The sequence below is a fragment of the Calypte anna genome, chromosome 12 (assembly GCF_003957555.1).
Source record: "Calypte anna isolate BGI_N300 chromosome 12, bCalAnn1_v1.p, whole genome shotgun sequence".
Classification (NCBI taxonomy): Eukaryota; Metazoa; Chordata; class Aves; order Apodiformes; family Trochilidae; genus Calypte; species Calypte anna.
Genome location: NC_044258.1, coordinates 1,799,611 through 1,816,532, shown reverse-complemented (window position 1 = coordinate 1,816,532; position 16,922 = coordinate 1,799,611). Strand labels below are relative to the sequence as shown.

The 16,922-nt window shown below is 43.3% G+C and overlaps 1 long non-coding RNA gene across 3 annotated transcripts in view; it reads left to right on the top strand.

Annotated features, from left to right (window-relative positions):
- The first annotated feature begins 2,435 nt into the window (after positions 1 to 2,435).
- LOC115599007 overlaps positions 2,436 to 16,922 on the top strand; it is a 28,458-nt gene continuing 13,971 nt past the window's right edge. For all 3 annotated transcript variants that reach the window (XR_003988071.1, XR_003988070.1, XR_003988069.1), the window contains exons 1-3: positions 2,436 to 2,571; positions 2,935 to 3,036; positions 16,744 to 16,818. This is a non-coding gene — a long non-coding RNA (uncharacterized LOC115599007). The remainder of the gene's footprint in view (positions 2,572 to 2,934; positions 3,037 to 16,743; positions 16,819 to 16,922) is intronic.

Genomic DNA, 16,922 nt, shown 5'->3' with positions numbered 1-16,922 from the left:
GCCGTTCCTTTTCTCCAGGGCCAGCGTTAAGGGCCTCTGTCCAGAGCATGGCTTCTCCCCGGGGCTCGGCTGCCCCTTCCTCGGACTTCCCGCCTTGCAGGCTGGCCTTGACCGCCTGCCCAGAGCTCTGCCCGTGTGCTTCGGGTACCTCTGGCCCCGGACTGTGCTCACGTTCCTCAGGGGAAGTTCATACGCTCCCCCAGCCCCGGGAGTCTCTGCCCCTGTCCCTGGGGCATGGCCCAGCTCGGCCTTGTCGGTGCCATCACCTCTCTCCCCGGCAACTGGGTCTGCGCCCGCCCATTCGATCTGCCCCTGGTGGCCGCAGCCCTACAGACCACAAACCCAGGCCGCAATGGTGGCCTTCGCCCCGGCGAGGGCAAGAGGCAGGCATCGCCCCTGGGACGACTAAAGCAAAGCCTCAGCTGAGGCTGCCCCATGGCGGGCGCTTCGGCAGGGCCTCCCCGGGGAACGCAGCCGGCAGGAGCCCCCCGAGCCGCCTCACAAAGAGCCCCCAAACTGCCTCGATGCCCGGGCTCCCCGCCCCACATCCCCGAGCTCACCGGCCGCCGGCAGTAGGAGAAGAAGGCCGAGTCTGAGGGACACCCGGCACGGCGCCATGAGCCGCTTCGGCCCGGGGCGGGAGGGCGGGGCCCACGGTGCCGCCTCAGGGCAGAAAGAGCGGGAAACCGCCGGGCTGAGGCCGTGGCTCCTGAGGTGAAGGAGGGGTCCGGAGAGCGGCTCTAGCGCCTTGCCTGAGCCAGAGCGGGGCCGAGCTCGGGGCTGCCGTGTTTCCCTGTAGCTCATTCCCCGCGGATGAGCTACGTCCTCTGGCGGCCTTCCACAGCCAGCCAGCTCCTCAGCTTCAGCTGCTGCACGGTCCACGTAGCCCAGTTCCCGTTCCTCGTGAAGATGGCCGCCACAACCACTGAAGGCTTCTTTCTTGCATTTTAAGCCAAGAAATCCTTCTTCGTAGAAGCTGCCAGCCCCAGCTGAGGAATTCCCTCTTTTAAGGCTCAGAAGTGTCGGGTCAGTACCTGTTCCTGAGGGCTTGAGTCCCCTCAGGTGTGCTTGAGAGCAACAAAACCTCCACGGCAGGGTAACCCTAGCCAGTCCTCCGTCAGAGACCTTTACAGAAAAAGTCTTTCCCTTGCAGAAGCTCAGGCCTGTTAGGGTATGACATTGGTAGAGCAACTGAGGGGCTTGTGCAAGTTTCTTCCACCGAGAGTACTTTGTTGCTTTTGTCGGCTAAACCAGAACTTAAATGACTAAATTTCCCCACTGACTGGGGAAATCACTGCTGAGATAAGAAAGCTGGAAGCTCTGTTCTGGAGGGGGACAAGGTAGAGGACATATGATCAAATACAAATAGCCAAAGGACTGAGTGGATGAAGAAAAACTATTTTTCTGAGGTTCTGCTCTTTTTGTTTTCTTCTCTTTGCCTTTTAAAATTTGTGTGTCGTGTTTTAGTTTTGGATTTCTGTCTTCAGAGTTCATTTTGCGTCGCAGAAATCTGAAATCAGGTACTAAAATTATTTACTTCCTCTCACATAATTTTCTGGTCCACTTGAAAAGGTAACAGGGGCTTCATCTTTGAAAGCCATGAGACCAGAATCAGTTTTTAAATATCTTGGCACATTAATAGAAAATCCTTTTTCTAGTGAAACTGCACTTGTGCATAGCTCAGCATTGATGCTTACACAAAATGGCTGACTTGGTGTGCTACCCATCTGTGCTTGCCTGGAATCTAAGCATTCAGATTCCTCAGGTTCGTGCAATATATTAAAGCCTGCTGTTTCCAGTCCGTCTATTAAATGTATATGAGTGGCCAAAGTAATACCTGACTGCTTTTTGAAAAGATTTTTACACATTTACGAAGGTTGCACATTTTGATGTCTTTTTAAAAGTAGAAGTTTTTTTCACGGCAGTTTCTCTGCCATATTTGACGATATTGCAGACATGAATGTTTAGTATCTTCCTTCAGTCTTCCCTTTCACCCCCTTTGCCTTTTGACACAGCTGTTCTTTCCGTGAAGTTCTGTGCTTTCCCCCCGTGGTATCTGAAGTCGGATAACGATGTCTGGTTACGATACCGGCTCCGTGTATTGCAAACCTGAAACGTTTCACTGGCAACCACCCCTGGTCTGTTTGCAGCAGCTCTCCCTCAGCTCCGGGTTCCGGACGTCACTGCAGGAGCTGCCGTGTCCCTGCTGTCGCTGTCACCTCCTGACGGTGGCACCATCTGCACGCCTTTTGCCGTCCTGCGGGCAGGAGCGGAGCAGCCGCCGGGGCTCATCCCGGGGAAGATGGGGGAAGGCAGGGAGCGCCAACGCGACGTGGTACATCATCCTGCTCGCTCTTTGGCTGGCACGCGTGTTGCGCAAGAGCTGTGGTTATTCATCTTGTAGGGTCTGCTTAGCTCTGCGGTGTCTTTTCCGGATCAGAGAGTTTTCACCGCCGGGTGATTCTGCTGCCTGTATTTCGGGGTAGCCGGTCCTATACTCGTGCAGTCTGCTCACACCATTTTGTGGGTAAAACAATGTGCCTGCCTTTCAGCAAGCCGCGGAAGTTCTAGGTATGCGTGCACACAGGGTAGTGAACTAACTTCTTGGGACTGACAGTTGTGTTTTCTGAACGTGAGTCAGCAGCTATCAGCTGCCTGATGCTAACCACATCAGAGCCTAACAGATGCCCCTGTCACCTTCCTGCTGTTTGTTTTTTCCAGCTCTTACACTGACAGGATGTTGCCTGTGCTTTCAGACCTTGTAGCATAGGGGAGGATGGTGTGAAAGATGTTGACGAAACAAGGAGGAAAAGGAAGAGACCAGTTGCTTCCAGAAGGAAAACCCAGCTCTCTGTTATGCAATAGGTGACTGTTTTCTTCTCTCCCACCTTATGTCACACTTCTACATACATGCTCTCTCCTGCTCTTCCCCAGGCAGCTCCATGCATGAAGCACCTTGTGAGAATGATTTGAGCAGGATGGCATTTTAGGAACAAATGTGGAAGCCAACACTAGCCATCTCTCTGCTGAAGGCAGGTGCTGTTTTCAACCAGCATTCATTGCTGCAGGTGTATTAACACCCATTCTGTAGAATCTAAAAACAGCTTGTTCACCTAGTGAGAGAGGATGTTCTCCCTAAAGGTCCTCGGACTCTGAGGCTGTGCTATGTGTTCAGAAGGGCTGTTACTGTTAGCTTTAATCCAACTGGACTGAGTACAGCAGTACACAAATAGGAAGAGAGTTCAGTGTGGGCATAACAAGTGTCCAGGCTTCCCAAGAGGCTTCAGAAACATTAAACAGCAAAAACTGCCCTGGCGTTGCTGTGACAGTCACTTTACTGCACCATAGCATAGTAACATGACTTTCTGATGTGACTGCAGAGTGAGGATGTCTTTAAATTTTTAGGATTTAAATTTTTGAGGGCTTGGTCATGCTACTGAAATACTTAGATACGTGTTTGTGTATCCAGCACAGCTGCTGAATGTAGTTACTGAATGAAACAGCGTGTAGTTTTATTTCCTCTGAAACAGGTAAAATGCATTAGCATAAAACCTGAGTGAAAAATTGTTTTAGCCTGTGTTTGCTGCTGACTCATGGCCTGCTTGCTGGTGGCTAATACAGGGCAGCTGTTTTTTAATGGGAGTGATATTATCCTGTGTCCAAGCCCTATGTATGTACGTTACCTTTGGAAAGCAAAGTATTATCCAGCTTCTTTGAACGATGTTATTGTGTGTAAAGGAACATCTTGTCAGAAGGGATGGCAGTAAACATGCATGTAGTTACCTTGTGTCCAATGAAAGATCAGGTGCAAATCTTAACCACAAAAGTGGTTTCAGCAAATTAATTTTACATTGCACCATCAGTTCCCATGACTGAACTGAGAAGTGATAATTTTTATAACCAGCCAACTTGTTTTCATCCAAGGCAGGTAAGTGTTGAAATGCTTGAGTGAAGGATTGAAGCAGTGCCTCAAAAACAAAACAAACCCAAAAGCAAACAAACAAAACTTGTTATGGTGGTGGTTAACAGTCTACAGGCATTACTGCTGAGCAAAAATGAGGATTTATAAATGTTTAATTTGTTTGGGCATTAATATATTTGAATTTGATCCCTTTGCAGTGGAGAATGGCAGTCTCAGACCAGTAACAACACAAGTTCCTAAAAATTCCTACCAGGAGACTTTGAATTTTTTTTTTTTTTTTTTTTTTTTTTTTTTTTTTTTTTTACTAGCAATCAAGTACTCTCTGAATTCAAATATGCCCAGACTCTTAGTGTAGAGAATTGCTATCTAGAGGGTCCTTGTTTTAAACATCTGATCATAGAAATGGTATTCTCAAGTGGGAGATGACTGTGGTAAGATTAATATAATAAATTTGCATTTGCTCACTATATTCCAGGAAGTTTGGACATGCTGGCTAATAGAACCAACAGTACTTGGTAGGGTTTTCTTGTTTTGTTTCTTTCTTTTCAGAGAAAGTATGAAAGTATAAAGTAAAAACTCATGTGAATGATAAGCAATAAGCAGCTGTAATTGTAAGGCTAAGTGCATTTTGTAGTGTGTTAAAGGTTTTGAGGATTAAATTGCTGGCAAGAAGAGGAGCTGATCTGTGGGTCAGTGTGGCAGTTACACACGTGGCAGGTGTGTGTTATGTATGTTTTAAAATCTGATTGCCTACTAGAATTCAGGTAGGGAGATAAAGTTCTAGCTCCTTGATTTATTTTTTTTTTAATTAAAAAAAATAATTTTATTCTCCCCTTGTCTTCCCACCCATACTAGGTGCCTCTCTTCCATGTATTTGTCACATTTTCTCTTAAAAGTTACAATCCAGTGCAACTGGAACAGCAGATAATGAACCTTTCTTGCACAGCTTTCATCTCTTAAAGGAATAAATGGAAGTTGATATTTGTCAATATCTGTCCCATCAAAGCTGAATTTTCCTCATGTTTTTTAAGAAGCATTCACAGACTGAAACAGCTCCTTTGGGAATTACAACTGGTTTCAACATCAGCTTTATTAGACTGTGTGATTCAAGTATTTCTGCTTTTCAACTCCTGAGTGCTCCCTTAGAGTAAATATTTTGATATAAATTGAGTTTGTAAAATGATGCTCTAAGAAAACTTGGACACACACCCCTTCCCAATCTGTTTTCTACCTCCAGAACATACTGTATTTAACATTCAGAATATTTAAGACAATGCAATCTGACTTTTGTTCTCTTTTTTTTCTGCTTTTATATGTTAAATCTAATGCCATTTAGCTATCTGAAGCTATCTGCTTTCCACAATGGTATCCTCTAGTATCTATCTTCTACAGAATATAATCCATTCCCTCATTGTATAACACATTATGAAAATTATAGTTCCTTAAAGGGAAAAATTAGGGCCCTTTTAAGTATTCTTGAAGAATATTGTCAGTTAAAACAGCAAAGGCAATTTTTTGGTAGTTTTAAGAAGGAAGAGTTAAGATTAAATTTTTTATTAAATCTTTGGGTTTTAACCCTGACAGTTATGCCATGTAGTTAAATAAAAACCCCACAACTAACAGTTTCTCATGCCTTATTTGTTCTTATTTCTGCTTATAGAAAATTTTAAATATTTTTCCCCTTAGAAAAAATTTGTCTGCTTTTGAGATTAAATTGATATGAAATGCAGTAATTTAAATTAATTTATAATCTGTATATTCAATGAAGCCGTTACTATGGGTTAGTGGGATATTGCTTTAAAATAAGGTACTTGATAGATGATTAGGGTAGTCCAGAACACACTGAAGTCAGTCTGAAAGTTAATGCTTAATTAGGCAGCCTATTTATTGTGTTTGCAGTTGTACTCAGAAATTACAACCCAGTTGTTTCACAGTGTAAGCTAAAAGCAGTGTGAGGCTCAAACAGGCTTTACATGAGACAGCTCAAAAGCAGCTGAATGAAAATTGTTCTGCAAAAGGTTCTTGGGAAGTTAAGCACTGTGCTCACTGCCTACAGAGTGTGTAAGGGGGTAGACATAGTGCTGAGACATTGTCCTCTGGGTGAAACTACTGAATATGGGCTCATAAGTACTTTTTGGAAGGACTAAGGATTGAACTAAGGATTATTTTCTTGGCTTTGTTTTTTTTATGGGAAGTTGAGGATTCATTTTTATACATGGACTTAAGATGGGCTCCTATTCCCCAAAGGAGTTGTACCTTCCTTCTTACATTTCATCCTGCTTCCCCTCCATATCCACCCCCAACCAGAGGGCTCTTAACCACAACTGAAATGAGAGGTTGTGACTCAACTGTTTAGCTGAATGATGGTATTGACATGAAAACAATTGTGACTTCATTCATGGTGCTCCTTTATAGTACAGCCCCTACTGCCAGGAAATCAAGGTAAAGTTACTTGTCCAGTAGAATAGGAAATAATTGTTCATGTATTTGTCAAAAACAATAACTTGTTGTGTTGGATGAAAATCACACATAATCGTTAGAGGAAAAACTAATATGTTTAAATCCAGTATTAATTATGCTGTCATCACAGCACAGAATTTTAGGCAGCAGGCAATCTACTTTTTATATTACTGTTGATATAAGATACCACTGGCCTCTGCTTCATGCTTACAACTGGATTCTGTCTTCCAGAGTGCACGGAGGTCGTGGGGCAGTTTTGCTGCAATCGCCTCTCTGCAGCCGTGGCCACCTGACTGAGCAGGAGCAGCTGGGGCTTGTTCAGCATTCCTTCCTCTGCTGTCCTGTGGGTGCGGTGAGGAAGCAGGAGGCTTCCATGAGGCTGTGACACTGATTCGCTATTTCCCTATGTCACCGCCTTCTGGTTTGGTTTTTTGGGGTTTTTTTTTTGGTTGTTGTTTTTTTCACTAGTGGAGTTCAAACCACGGATGCTGCACAAACACAACTGCCAAGGAAACAAAATCCTGCTGCTGTTTTGCATTAGGCAGAGCTGCAGAATTCAGCCTCCTGGTAACCTGATGTTTTACACACACAGCTGTGTGTTATGGCCTTGGCCTGTATGGTTGCAAAACCCAGAAAATACATATCTGACATGTGTAACTGGCTCCCATGACAAAAGGGCTCGTGACTTCCAGGCCAATTACTTCTTTGCAATTGGAGAAGAATTTTCATATTCACTACAAATGAATCAGGTTTTAGTGTTGGAGATGTCCCACTTGCTGCTGCAATCTGTGTGCAAGGTCTTTCACATGAATGTTTTTTTAGGTGACAACTTAGAGCTGTAAAAATGGTATTATTGGACCTGAGCTAATCAGACATCCTTATTAATTTACTCTTTTTAAATTATAAGTGGGGGATTTTCACTGTAGTTTGGGCACTTACTTGAGATCATGCACTTTAGTATTTTTTTATGATCACAGTATATTACTGAATCCCATGGTCTGCTCAGGGCTTGCTCAAGAGTATCAATTCTCAGAACACTGAAGTTGTTATTTTTATTAAGTTCCTGGGTTTTGTTCCAAATTCAACATTACACTGTATTAGCTTATGAGCTGGAGAGGTTAGTATGTTAGCTTTTACGTTATTTTTGCATCACTTTTCCCTGGGTTAGGGCACCCCCTTGATTTCTAATAAAAATAGTTAATGCTGAGATGGGAGGGATTTTTAGACCCTAAGGTACAGTCCTGTCAGTGCTGATTTTAATACACAGGTTACACAAAAAGGGATTTTTTTTTTTTTTTTTTTTTTTTTTTAATCCCAAAAACCTTTTAAGGGTATTTTAGTTGTGAACTGGTGGCTTGTTTTCTTTGCCTCTCCTTGGTCTCTCTGCTCACCATCCTACACTGATCACACAGTTTTAAAAGATTTTTATTGGGCAGCACAGCAGCAGGAATTTAAATCACGTTCTGTTGCTGTGGAAGTGAGAACTAATGTAACAGAAATGGGCATGGCTTCACATGAAGTGCCCATAGATTGTAGCTGCCTGCATGCAGCTTGATTTTAAAGAGCTATATGTATATTTTCAGGCGAACTTGTTACTTTTCCTGTTAGCTTGAGGGGTCGGTGGTTTGGTATTCTAATTCAGTGCAGCTGCCGTGTTGGTCTGCTCCAACAGGGAGTGGAGTTCCCACGTGTGGCAGGAGCAGGCAGAGTTTGTGTAGCAACAGCTCTCCCAGCCAATTGGCAGAGCTGCCGGAGCTACAGTGGAAGCGTTTGTAGCACTCCCTCTGCTTTTATTTTTAATATGCTTATTCCTCATCCCCCTCCCCACTGCAGGCGTAAGGTGACATCCTCGAGTTTTCATCCTGGTTTCTGTGAGAGGACATGGTTTAACCCAGCATTTTTGGGTTGTGTTGTTTAGTTGTGACCTATATCTGCCAAAAAAGGGTTCTGCATTTTGTTTTCCTCTGCCTGTCTGTAAACTAGTCTGCAGTGCAGCTAAGCACAGTGCCTGAATGTCCGTGGATGCTTTTTTTCTAGAGGACTTAGGAGACAGTGAACAAAATTTATCAGCACTTATTGCTGCTTCCCAACATCCTTTTTGATCAGCAAGGCTACAGTAAGAGGAGCACTACAAAGCTACTGCACACAGCTCAGCATAACTCCTGCTGCACTGTGGAGTGCTGAATTAACTCAGTTAACGCTGGTATCAGGGAGTTTCTTCTGCTGAGATGGAGGGGGCTGGGCAGGTGATGCAGGTGGTACAGACTGGTAGCTTTGCACTGTAAGGAGGAGAGAGGTTAAAGGCAGAAAAAAAAAGAGGCAAGGCAGAAAAGTTAGTACTGAGGAGCTGAGCTCTGGTCCCACCTTCCAGGAATTGAAGACAGCTGGATGCACTGAATTGTAGAAATATGGAAAAAAAGGGGATCTCTGAATCTTCCATCCACTGCTCTGTGTTTTGAAACAGTCTTTTATGTAAAATAAATTATCAGCTTGCTAGGCAGATTGGTAATTGTTCACCTCTCCTTCCATCTCCAGCTCAGTTATCAGGTTTGACAATCTGGCAGCAAGCACTGTTTTTGCTTTGGTTACCAAGTTCAACCTCCAGTAACAGCAGTTGGGTTGCAGGGGAGAGACACGTGGGATGTCTTGAAGTGACAGGTTCTTAAACACAGAGGCCTTTTGTGCTGCTGAGTAATTTGACCTGCTGCTTCTGACAAGTCCCTGAATTCAGCTTTATGGTATTTAATATTCCAAAGTCTTGTTTGCATTTGTTTTTAGAATTTTGCCCAAAGACAAAAATGGTACCTTGTTGCTCTGTGTCTGACTTGGAGGTAATTGAGGGCTGTGAGCTGTGATCACAATCTACAGAATATGGTAGATTTGGGAAATGAGCAGTCCCCTTTCTAAAAGGTAAGCTCCTTGAAAGATTATGTTTGGTGTTTCAAGTGCTTATCTGAAGAAAGGTAGAACTTCACTTCGTATGAATGGTCAGTATTAAATCTGTCTTTTGATAAATCTTTTTAATGAAGAATGTAGCATTATGAGTCAGTCCTTTGCTATTTTGATTTTGTAGCAAAAAGTGTGCAGATGTTGAACTTATCTTTCATTTTCATGATTACAATAGTTGTGTGGGGTTTGGTTTTTTTCCTCCTGGATGCCCACTAAAGAGTGCTTTTGTAGGGCTACAGTTTTATCTGTGTTGTTGCAGTTCTCACAAAGCAAGCTGGGACATGGGCTGTGTGCTGGGCACTCCCTGAGTGACACTTGTAAAGAATGCTCTGTGTTTTCCTGCCAAGGAAAGGCACAGCAGAGTCCATTTTGGAAGAAGTCATTCAGTGGGGAGATGTAACCACATGTGATTTATGAATGCTCTGTAGTGTCCAAGGCCACAGAAGACATCTAGAAAGGAATCCATTATAGATGCAAGTGCTGTAAACCACCCATCAGTCTATTAATTAAAAGTGACTTTGATATGAAATAATTAACACATTTGGGTGCCACATAATGGCAACTGAAGGAGTTACAGAAATTTTCTTGAGCAACCAAGTGAAGCTAGCCTCTAAAAGTAGCTTTTTAGCCTAGCACCATTAGTAATGGTGTCATATCTCAGCAGTGTTTCATTATAACCTTGTTCTGGTAGATGTAGTAGGTTGTTAGGTTTGCTCTTCCAGCTGCTGTGTATTTGACTCCCATAGGTATTACTGAGACACATGGATGACTGTACATGTATATTGCTCTTTAGGAAGGGCAGTAGATAGCTGGACATTCAGGAAAGCTCATCGGCCAATAAATCATTCCTTCTAACTATTAGTTCATGGCAGGAGAAGAATTTCTGTCAAGAAACACAAAACTTTAGTGTAATGGGGGGTGGGAATATTCCAGCCAGCACGGGTTTAGGAAGGGCAGGTCCTGTCTGACCAACCTGATCTCCTTTTATGATCAGGTGACCTGACTGGGGGATGAGGGGAAGGCTGTGGATGTGGTCTACCTGGACTTCAGCAAGGCCTTCGACACCGTCTCCCACAGCATCCTCCTGAGAAAGCTGGCTGCCCACAGCTTGGACAAGCGTACTCTGCACTGGGTTAGGAACTGGCTGGAGGGCCGGGCCCAGAGAGTGGTGCTGAATGGGGCTGCTTCCAGTTGGCGGCCGGTCACTAGTGGTGTCCCCCAGGGATCAGTGCTGGGCCCAGTCCTGTTCAATATCTTCATTGATGACTTGGATGAGGGGATTGAGTCCATCATCAGCAAGTTTGCTGATGACACCAAGCTGGGGAGAAGTGTTGATCAGCAGGAAGGCAGGAGGGCTCTGCAGAGGGACCTGGACAGACTGGAGAGATGGGCTGACTCCAATGGGATGAGCTTCAACAAGGCCAAGTGCCGGGTCCTGCACTTTGGCCACAACAACCCCATGCAGCGCTACAGGCTGGGGACAGAGTGGTTGGAGAGCAGCCAGGCAGAAAGGGACCTGGGAGTCTGGATTGACAGGAAGCTGAACATGAGCCAGCAGTGTGCCCAGGTGGCCAAGAAGGCCAATGGCATCCTGGCCTGTATCAGAAACAGCGTCACCAGCAGGTCCAAGGAGGTGATTCTGCCCCTGTACTCAGCCCTGGTAAGGCCACAGCTTGAGTCCTGTGTTCAGTTCTGGGCCCCTCAGTTCAAGAAGGATGTAGAGGTCCTGGAGCAGGTCCAAAGGAGGGCAACCAGGCTGGTGAAGGGACTCGAACACAGATCCTATGAGGAGAGGCTGAGGGAGCTGGGGCTGTTCAGCCTGAAGAAGAGGAGGCTCAGGGGAGACCTCATTGCTCTCTACAACTACCTGAAAGGAGGTTGGAGCCAGGGGGGGGTTGGTCTCTTTTCCCAGGCAACTCTCAGTAAGACAAGAGGGCAGGGTCTCAAGTTGTGCCGGGGGAAGTTCAGATTGGCTATTGGAAAGAATTTTTTCACGGAAAGGGTGATCAGACATTGGAACGGGCTGCCTGGGGAGGTGGTAAATTCTTTGTCCCTGGAGACATTTAAAAAGTGACTCGATATGGCACTCAGTGCCATGGTCTGGTGACTGTGGCCGTAGTTGATCAAGGGTTGGACTCGATGATCTCTGAGGTCCCTTCCAACCCAGCCTATTCTATGATTCTATGACATTGACTGTTACTTTCATTATTGAAAGAGAATTACTGTTCATAAAATAAACAAAAATCTGAAAATTAGGGTATCATTTTGTAGATAGACCATAGGCCATGAAACGTGCAGGTGTCCTGCTTTATCTCTCCCTGTCCAGTTCCTACTTTCAGTTCTTGTAAGGAGACACTTAGACAGCTCCACAGCATGCTCAGAGAAAAATGCTGCTCGGGTCAGACCTGCTTGGTGTTTTCAGTCTTCCTGTCCTTTGCTAATCATCTATCAAGCTTTGCATGCTAATTGAATAAATCAGTTGAGGCTGAAGTGATAGCTACAGAATGAGGTAGCACTTGAACCTGAGCTGATTCTGCACGACAGAGACCATCAGAAAGGTCAGTAAATATTACTCATATCCTACTCTGGACTGTCAGTGTGAAATAATTCTAGCCTGGTTAGAGCCTCAGGTGTGTTGGCAAACTGACATTGACATCACAGGAATACAAATCTAATCTCTTTGTGGTATTAAAAGAATAGCAAAGGAGGGTGGAGGCTGGTAAAATAAACTATAGTACATCAGCTTTGAGATAAGCTTTGGCAGACCAAGCTTTTAACTCCTTTTGTTCCTGTTAACCTCTTTCTCTCTTCCATACTTTACAGTTCAGGAGAAACTGTTAGAATAATTTCCAGCTCTAGTTTGTATTTGAATAGCTGTAATGAATGTTCAGTACTCAGTTGTTCATATTAAAGAATGTGAATTCTACCACTGCAAAACCAAGATAAATTTTGACAAGCTGCAGTGTTTGGGTAAGCAGAGGGTTTGTTTGCTATCTAAATGTCTTCACTATCAGCCTAAGAAATGGGATGTGTTACTGCTCTGACATACCTTTTTCTGGTCAGGCAAAAATTAGGAGGTCATATAACCTCATCTGTTTTGTGTTCAAGATTTTATGATACCTTGATGTAGTTCCATAAGTGTATCATGTAGAAGGTTCATTAAACCACATTTTAATTACACTCATTAAGAATTGTTTGGCCTTCCATGAAGATAACTTCTCATCAATGCTGAGAAACCTCAGTAGCAGGAAACCACTGACAAGACCTTAATGCAATGGCTTGCAGTTAAAGCTGAGAAATTCTCTGGCTTTCAGGTTTAGGTTGTTTTGAGGTTTTGTTTGTTTATTGCAATTGAAAGAGAGAAAATTTCAGTATTCTTACTTAGCTGAAAGCTGGAGATCTCTCTGTAATGAATTACAAATCCAGATCTTTAAAGAGAATGCCACATACTGCATCACAAATAACTTTTCTTAACACAAATTACATGCATGCCTTTTTATTCTTGGAAAGCAGTTGGACCTCTGCTTCTCTAGCTTGGTTTCGCATGTGACACAGAGTAAGGGGATATAAAACATTACATTATTTTTAAAATTACATTTATTTTACATTTATTTTTTTAAATTCCTCTTCTTAGGTTGGCTCTCATCTGTGCCATTAATACAAGGAACAAACTGCAGGCACAGTGGAGAGAAAGCACAGATAGCAGAGCAGCCATTGGTTTGAATACTTTCTTCATACTTTCTTTGCTAGTCAAAGATGCACATGTGCACTCTTAAGTTCTTTTTAGCCCATTTTGAGAAAAACCTTAAATTGGAAGTAAAAAAAAAAAGCTACAGCCCTTTCCTAGAAAGATCTTCTCAGCATAAGCAAAGCTGATTCTGACATACTGTAGTTTCTTGAAGAGAGCTCTGGGGTTTGATTTTTATTTTTTTGCCTAGGTTAAAAGCATGTGTTTTCTGTTACAGATTCACATAGGTTTTGTCTCCTAAGTACCTTCTAAACACACTCCTCTCTTGCCATTTGTGTGATTTGTAATACCTGCTCCACATAAGCAAAGTGACTGCTAAATTATCATCTGTTTATGTCTTAATGAAGATAATTGTGGATGCTTGGACACTGCCATATTCTACAGTTTCATTGGGAATATGCAACATACTCAGTGTGCATGATAGGTGCTTTGTACTGACAAGAAGAGGAGAGAGGCAAAGCATTAGGGACCTGGACAGACTGGAGAGTTGGGCTGATTCCAATGGGATGAGGTTCAACATTCCAAGTGCCGGGTCCTGCACTTTGGCCACAACAACCCCATGGGGAGCTCCAGGCTGGGCACAGAGTGGCAGAAAGGGACCTGGGGGTCTGGATTGCCAGGAAGCTGAACAGGAGCCAGCAGTGTGCCCAGGTGGCCAAGAATCCCAATGGCATCCTGGCATGTATCAGAAACAGCGTCACCAGCAGGTCCAGGGAAGGGATTCTGCCCCTGTGCTCAGCCCTGGGGAGGCCACAGCTTGAGTCCTGTGTCCAGTTCTGGGCCCCTCAGCTCAGGAAGGAGATTGAGGTGCTGGAGCAGGTCCAGAGAAGAGCAAGGAGGCTGTGAAGGGATCCAGCAGAATTCCTGTGAGGAAGGGCTGAGGGAGCTGGGGGTGTTGAGGCTGGAGAAGAGGAGGCTCAGGGGAGACCTCATCACTCTCTGCAACTCCCTGAAAGGAGGTTGGAGCCGGGGGGGGTTGGGCTCTTTTCCCAGGCAACTCTCAGCAAGACAAGAGGGCACAAAAGGTCTCAAGTTGTGCCAGGGGAGGTTTAGGTTGGAGATGAGAAAGAATTTCTTTCTGGAGAGGGTGATCAGGCATTGGAATGGGCTGCCCAGGGAAGTAGTGGATTCTCCGTGTCTGGAGATCTTTCCAAAGAGCCTGGATGTGGCACTGAGTGCCATGGGCTGGGAACCACGGGGGGAGTGGATCAAGGGTTGGACTTGATGATCTCTGAGGTCCCTTCCAACCCAGCCCATTCTATGATTCTATAAGAAACAAAATTATATGTTAAAGTCACTGTTTTTAATTCTGATTTAATAGAAATTTGGGGCTGACTTGGCAATTAAAAAAAAAACTAAATTAATGTTATCAGGTCACAGCTGCTGGAGACAGTGGTCAAAGTGTGTTGTCAAATGGAACAGCCTCATTTACCTTTGACTAAGACAGCCTTGATACCATAAAGGTAATGGGAGGTAGTGAGAAAACTCCCTTTGAAAACTACCTGAGAAAAAACATTGCTTAATACACTAAACTGTATGAGGTTGCTCAGCCTGTTGGTAACTAGCAAATGTGTCAGCATTTTACAAGAAAAAAAAAAGCAAGGCAAATGCCTTACTGGTCTGCAGGTTAACAAATGCATGTTTCTGTAACCTTATCTGAACTTTGGGGATAAAGTAATTTTTAAAAAATATTTCTTCCATATTGGTTTAAACTGAATATTATAGACAGTAGGTTTTATATTGTAGAAGAGAGGTAATAAAAATAGCTTGTAGTGAAACAGTATCTAGAGCTTCTAAATTAGCCAGACTTGTAATTTAAAAAAAAAAAAATTCCAACCTCCCAGACTACAATCTGGAAAAAATGGAATGTATGACCCACTAAATGCAGCACGAGTGGAGACAGCAGCTTGCCTTCCTGGCAGGGTGGCAGCACATCACTGCTGCATTTGTGCTGAGAGGCTTGGTCAGAAGGGGGTGGGATCTTCTGTTGAAGTCCAGTCCCATATAATAGGTGAAATAACTCATTTCTGAAAACCCCAGAGATGGTTTGATAGGCTGCTTAATCTCCTTGTCTTGTTCTAGTAGATAATTAACTGAAGCTGTAATGTGGTTTTTTTATTGATAAGAGTCACAATTTAAGGTTTTTGTGTTTGGTCTTGAAAGAGGAGCAAGAGTAAAATGATGAAGTATTCTGTTATTAGAAAAGTTTTCCTTTTTATTCTTGGAAAGCAGTTTGACTTATCTCCTCCTCTCCCCCGAAGTTTCTGCTCTTCATTAATAACCTTCTAACATAATTGTTATTATTGTTACATAATTTCAAACTCTCTTCCAGACCTGAGTCTGGAGTTTTGTTATGATCTCTTGTTATTAAGATAAAAGTTGTAGTGGGACATGACAATGGGAAATAAATTAAACAGTGGTCAGAGGTCTATTTCCAGCTTCAATAAGTGCACCAGAAACTTTTGTTTTAAGCTTCTGATTTTCAAGAAACAGTCAAGGGAAGAACTATAAAATGTGGACAGTGTTGATGTCTGTCTCCTTTGGACACTCCATTTACACATGCTTTCCAAGTTAGTTGCCACTGGTGACTTTCTTCTTTTGTTGAGGATCCGAGCATGAGAATGTCCCTAGGAAATCAAAGCCTTTACCTAGCATGCCAGGTCATGCAGTACTGCAAAAAAGTGGCTGGAAACGGGGCAGAGCAGTGCTGTAGCCTTGGCAGCAGGAGTAATTTTTAAGGCACCTCTCTCCTGCAGGTGTTCAGATGACTTCAGTGCTTAGCTGCCCTCCTTAGGCTCCTTTTTTTCATTTCTGTTTGTTTTTTTCCACTTTTCCTCCCTTTTCCCACTTTTCCTTTAAGCAAAATGTTAAAAAACTCAAACCAACCCAAACAAACTTTCACAGCAAACCCAAGAAACTCACCAACAAACAGCCCTGTGTATATCAATAGCATTCCTATTGCTTAGTTAAGAAAATAGTTATTAGGATTAAATGGTCCATCCTTTGCAATCTTAGGTCTCTGGGGTTTTTTTGCTGCTCACATAAAAAAGTAAGCATTCTCTGTACAAAGAGAAGTCACCAACCTTGGCGTCTGAAAAGATGACCTGAAGGTTGCAGTTTATTATCTGGTTCATATGGTGACAGGGAAGGGGATCACATGAATGTAAACTACATGAAGCACATTAATTCCTGGATGCATAATAAAACCAACAGCAACAAAAATACCAGGGAGAATAGGTGCTTGCAAACTTTCTTGGCTTGGGGTTTGATTTTTTAGGTAAGTTGCTGTTACTTTTGCATTATTGTTACTATTTTTAGTTAAAAAACTATTTTTTTGACTGAGGAGGTGTTTGAACAGATGAGGTAGACTTCACTTAATTTCTTACCTTCAGAACTGAGCTAATGTATAGCCCCAAAATATTCACAGAACTGCACAAAATCTAGAACTTCAGTCTAGTGTAGTTCTTTATTTCATTTATAGCCTATCTGGTTTTTGAAACAGGGAGATGAATTCTCTTTTGTAACAGGCTCAAATTAACATTTTATGCTTTTTTTTTAAATAAATTCAACTTTAACCATGAAAATTAGAATGATTGAGGCAGAGGTTGCTATGGAAATGTTCATTTGATACATAAAGCTGTAACTGGATGTTTTGTTTCCTCAGGTTTGCAGCTTCTCCTAATCCTCTCACCACTGGTAACTGCTGCCTGGTTTTTTGCAAGGCACCCAGAAGGATGAGGTGAGTGTCCTATAACCTGCTCCCAGCAAAATGAGCTGGTAGATAAGCTTAATAATTTGATTTGTTGATCTGAGCTAACTTGTCTGAATTTTTGCCTGAATGAT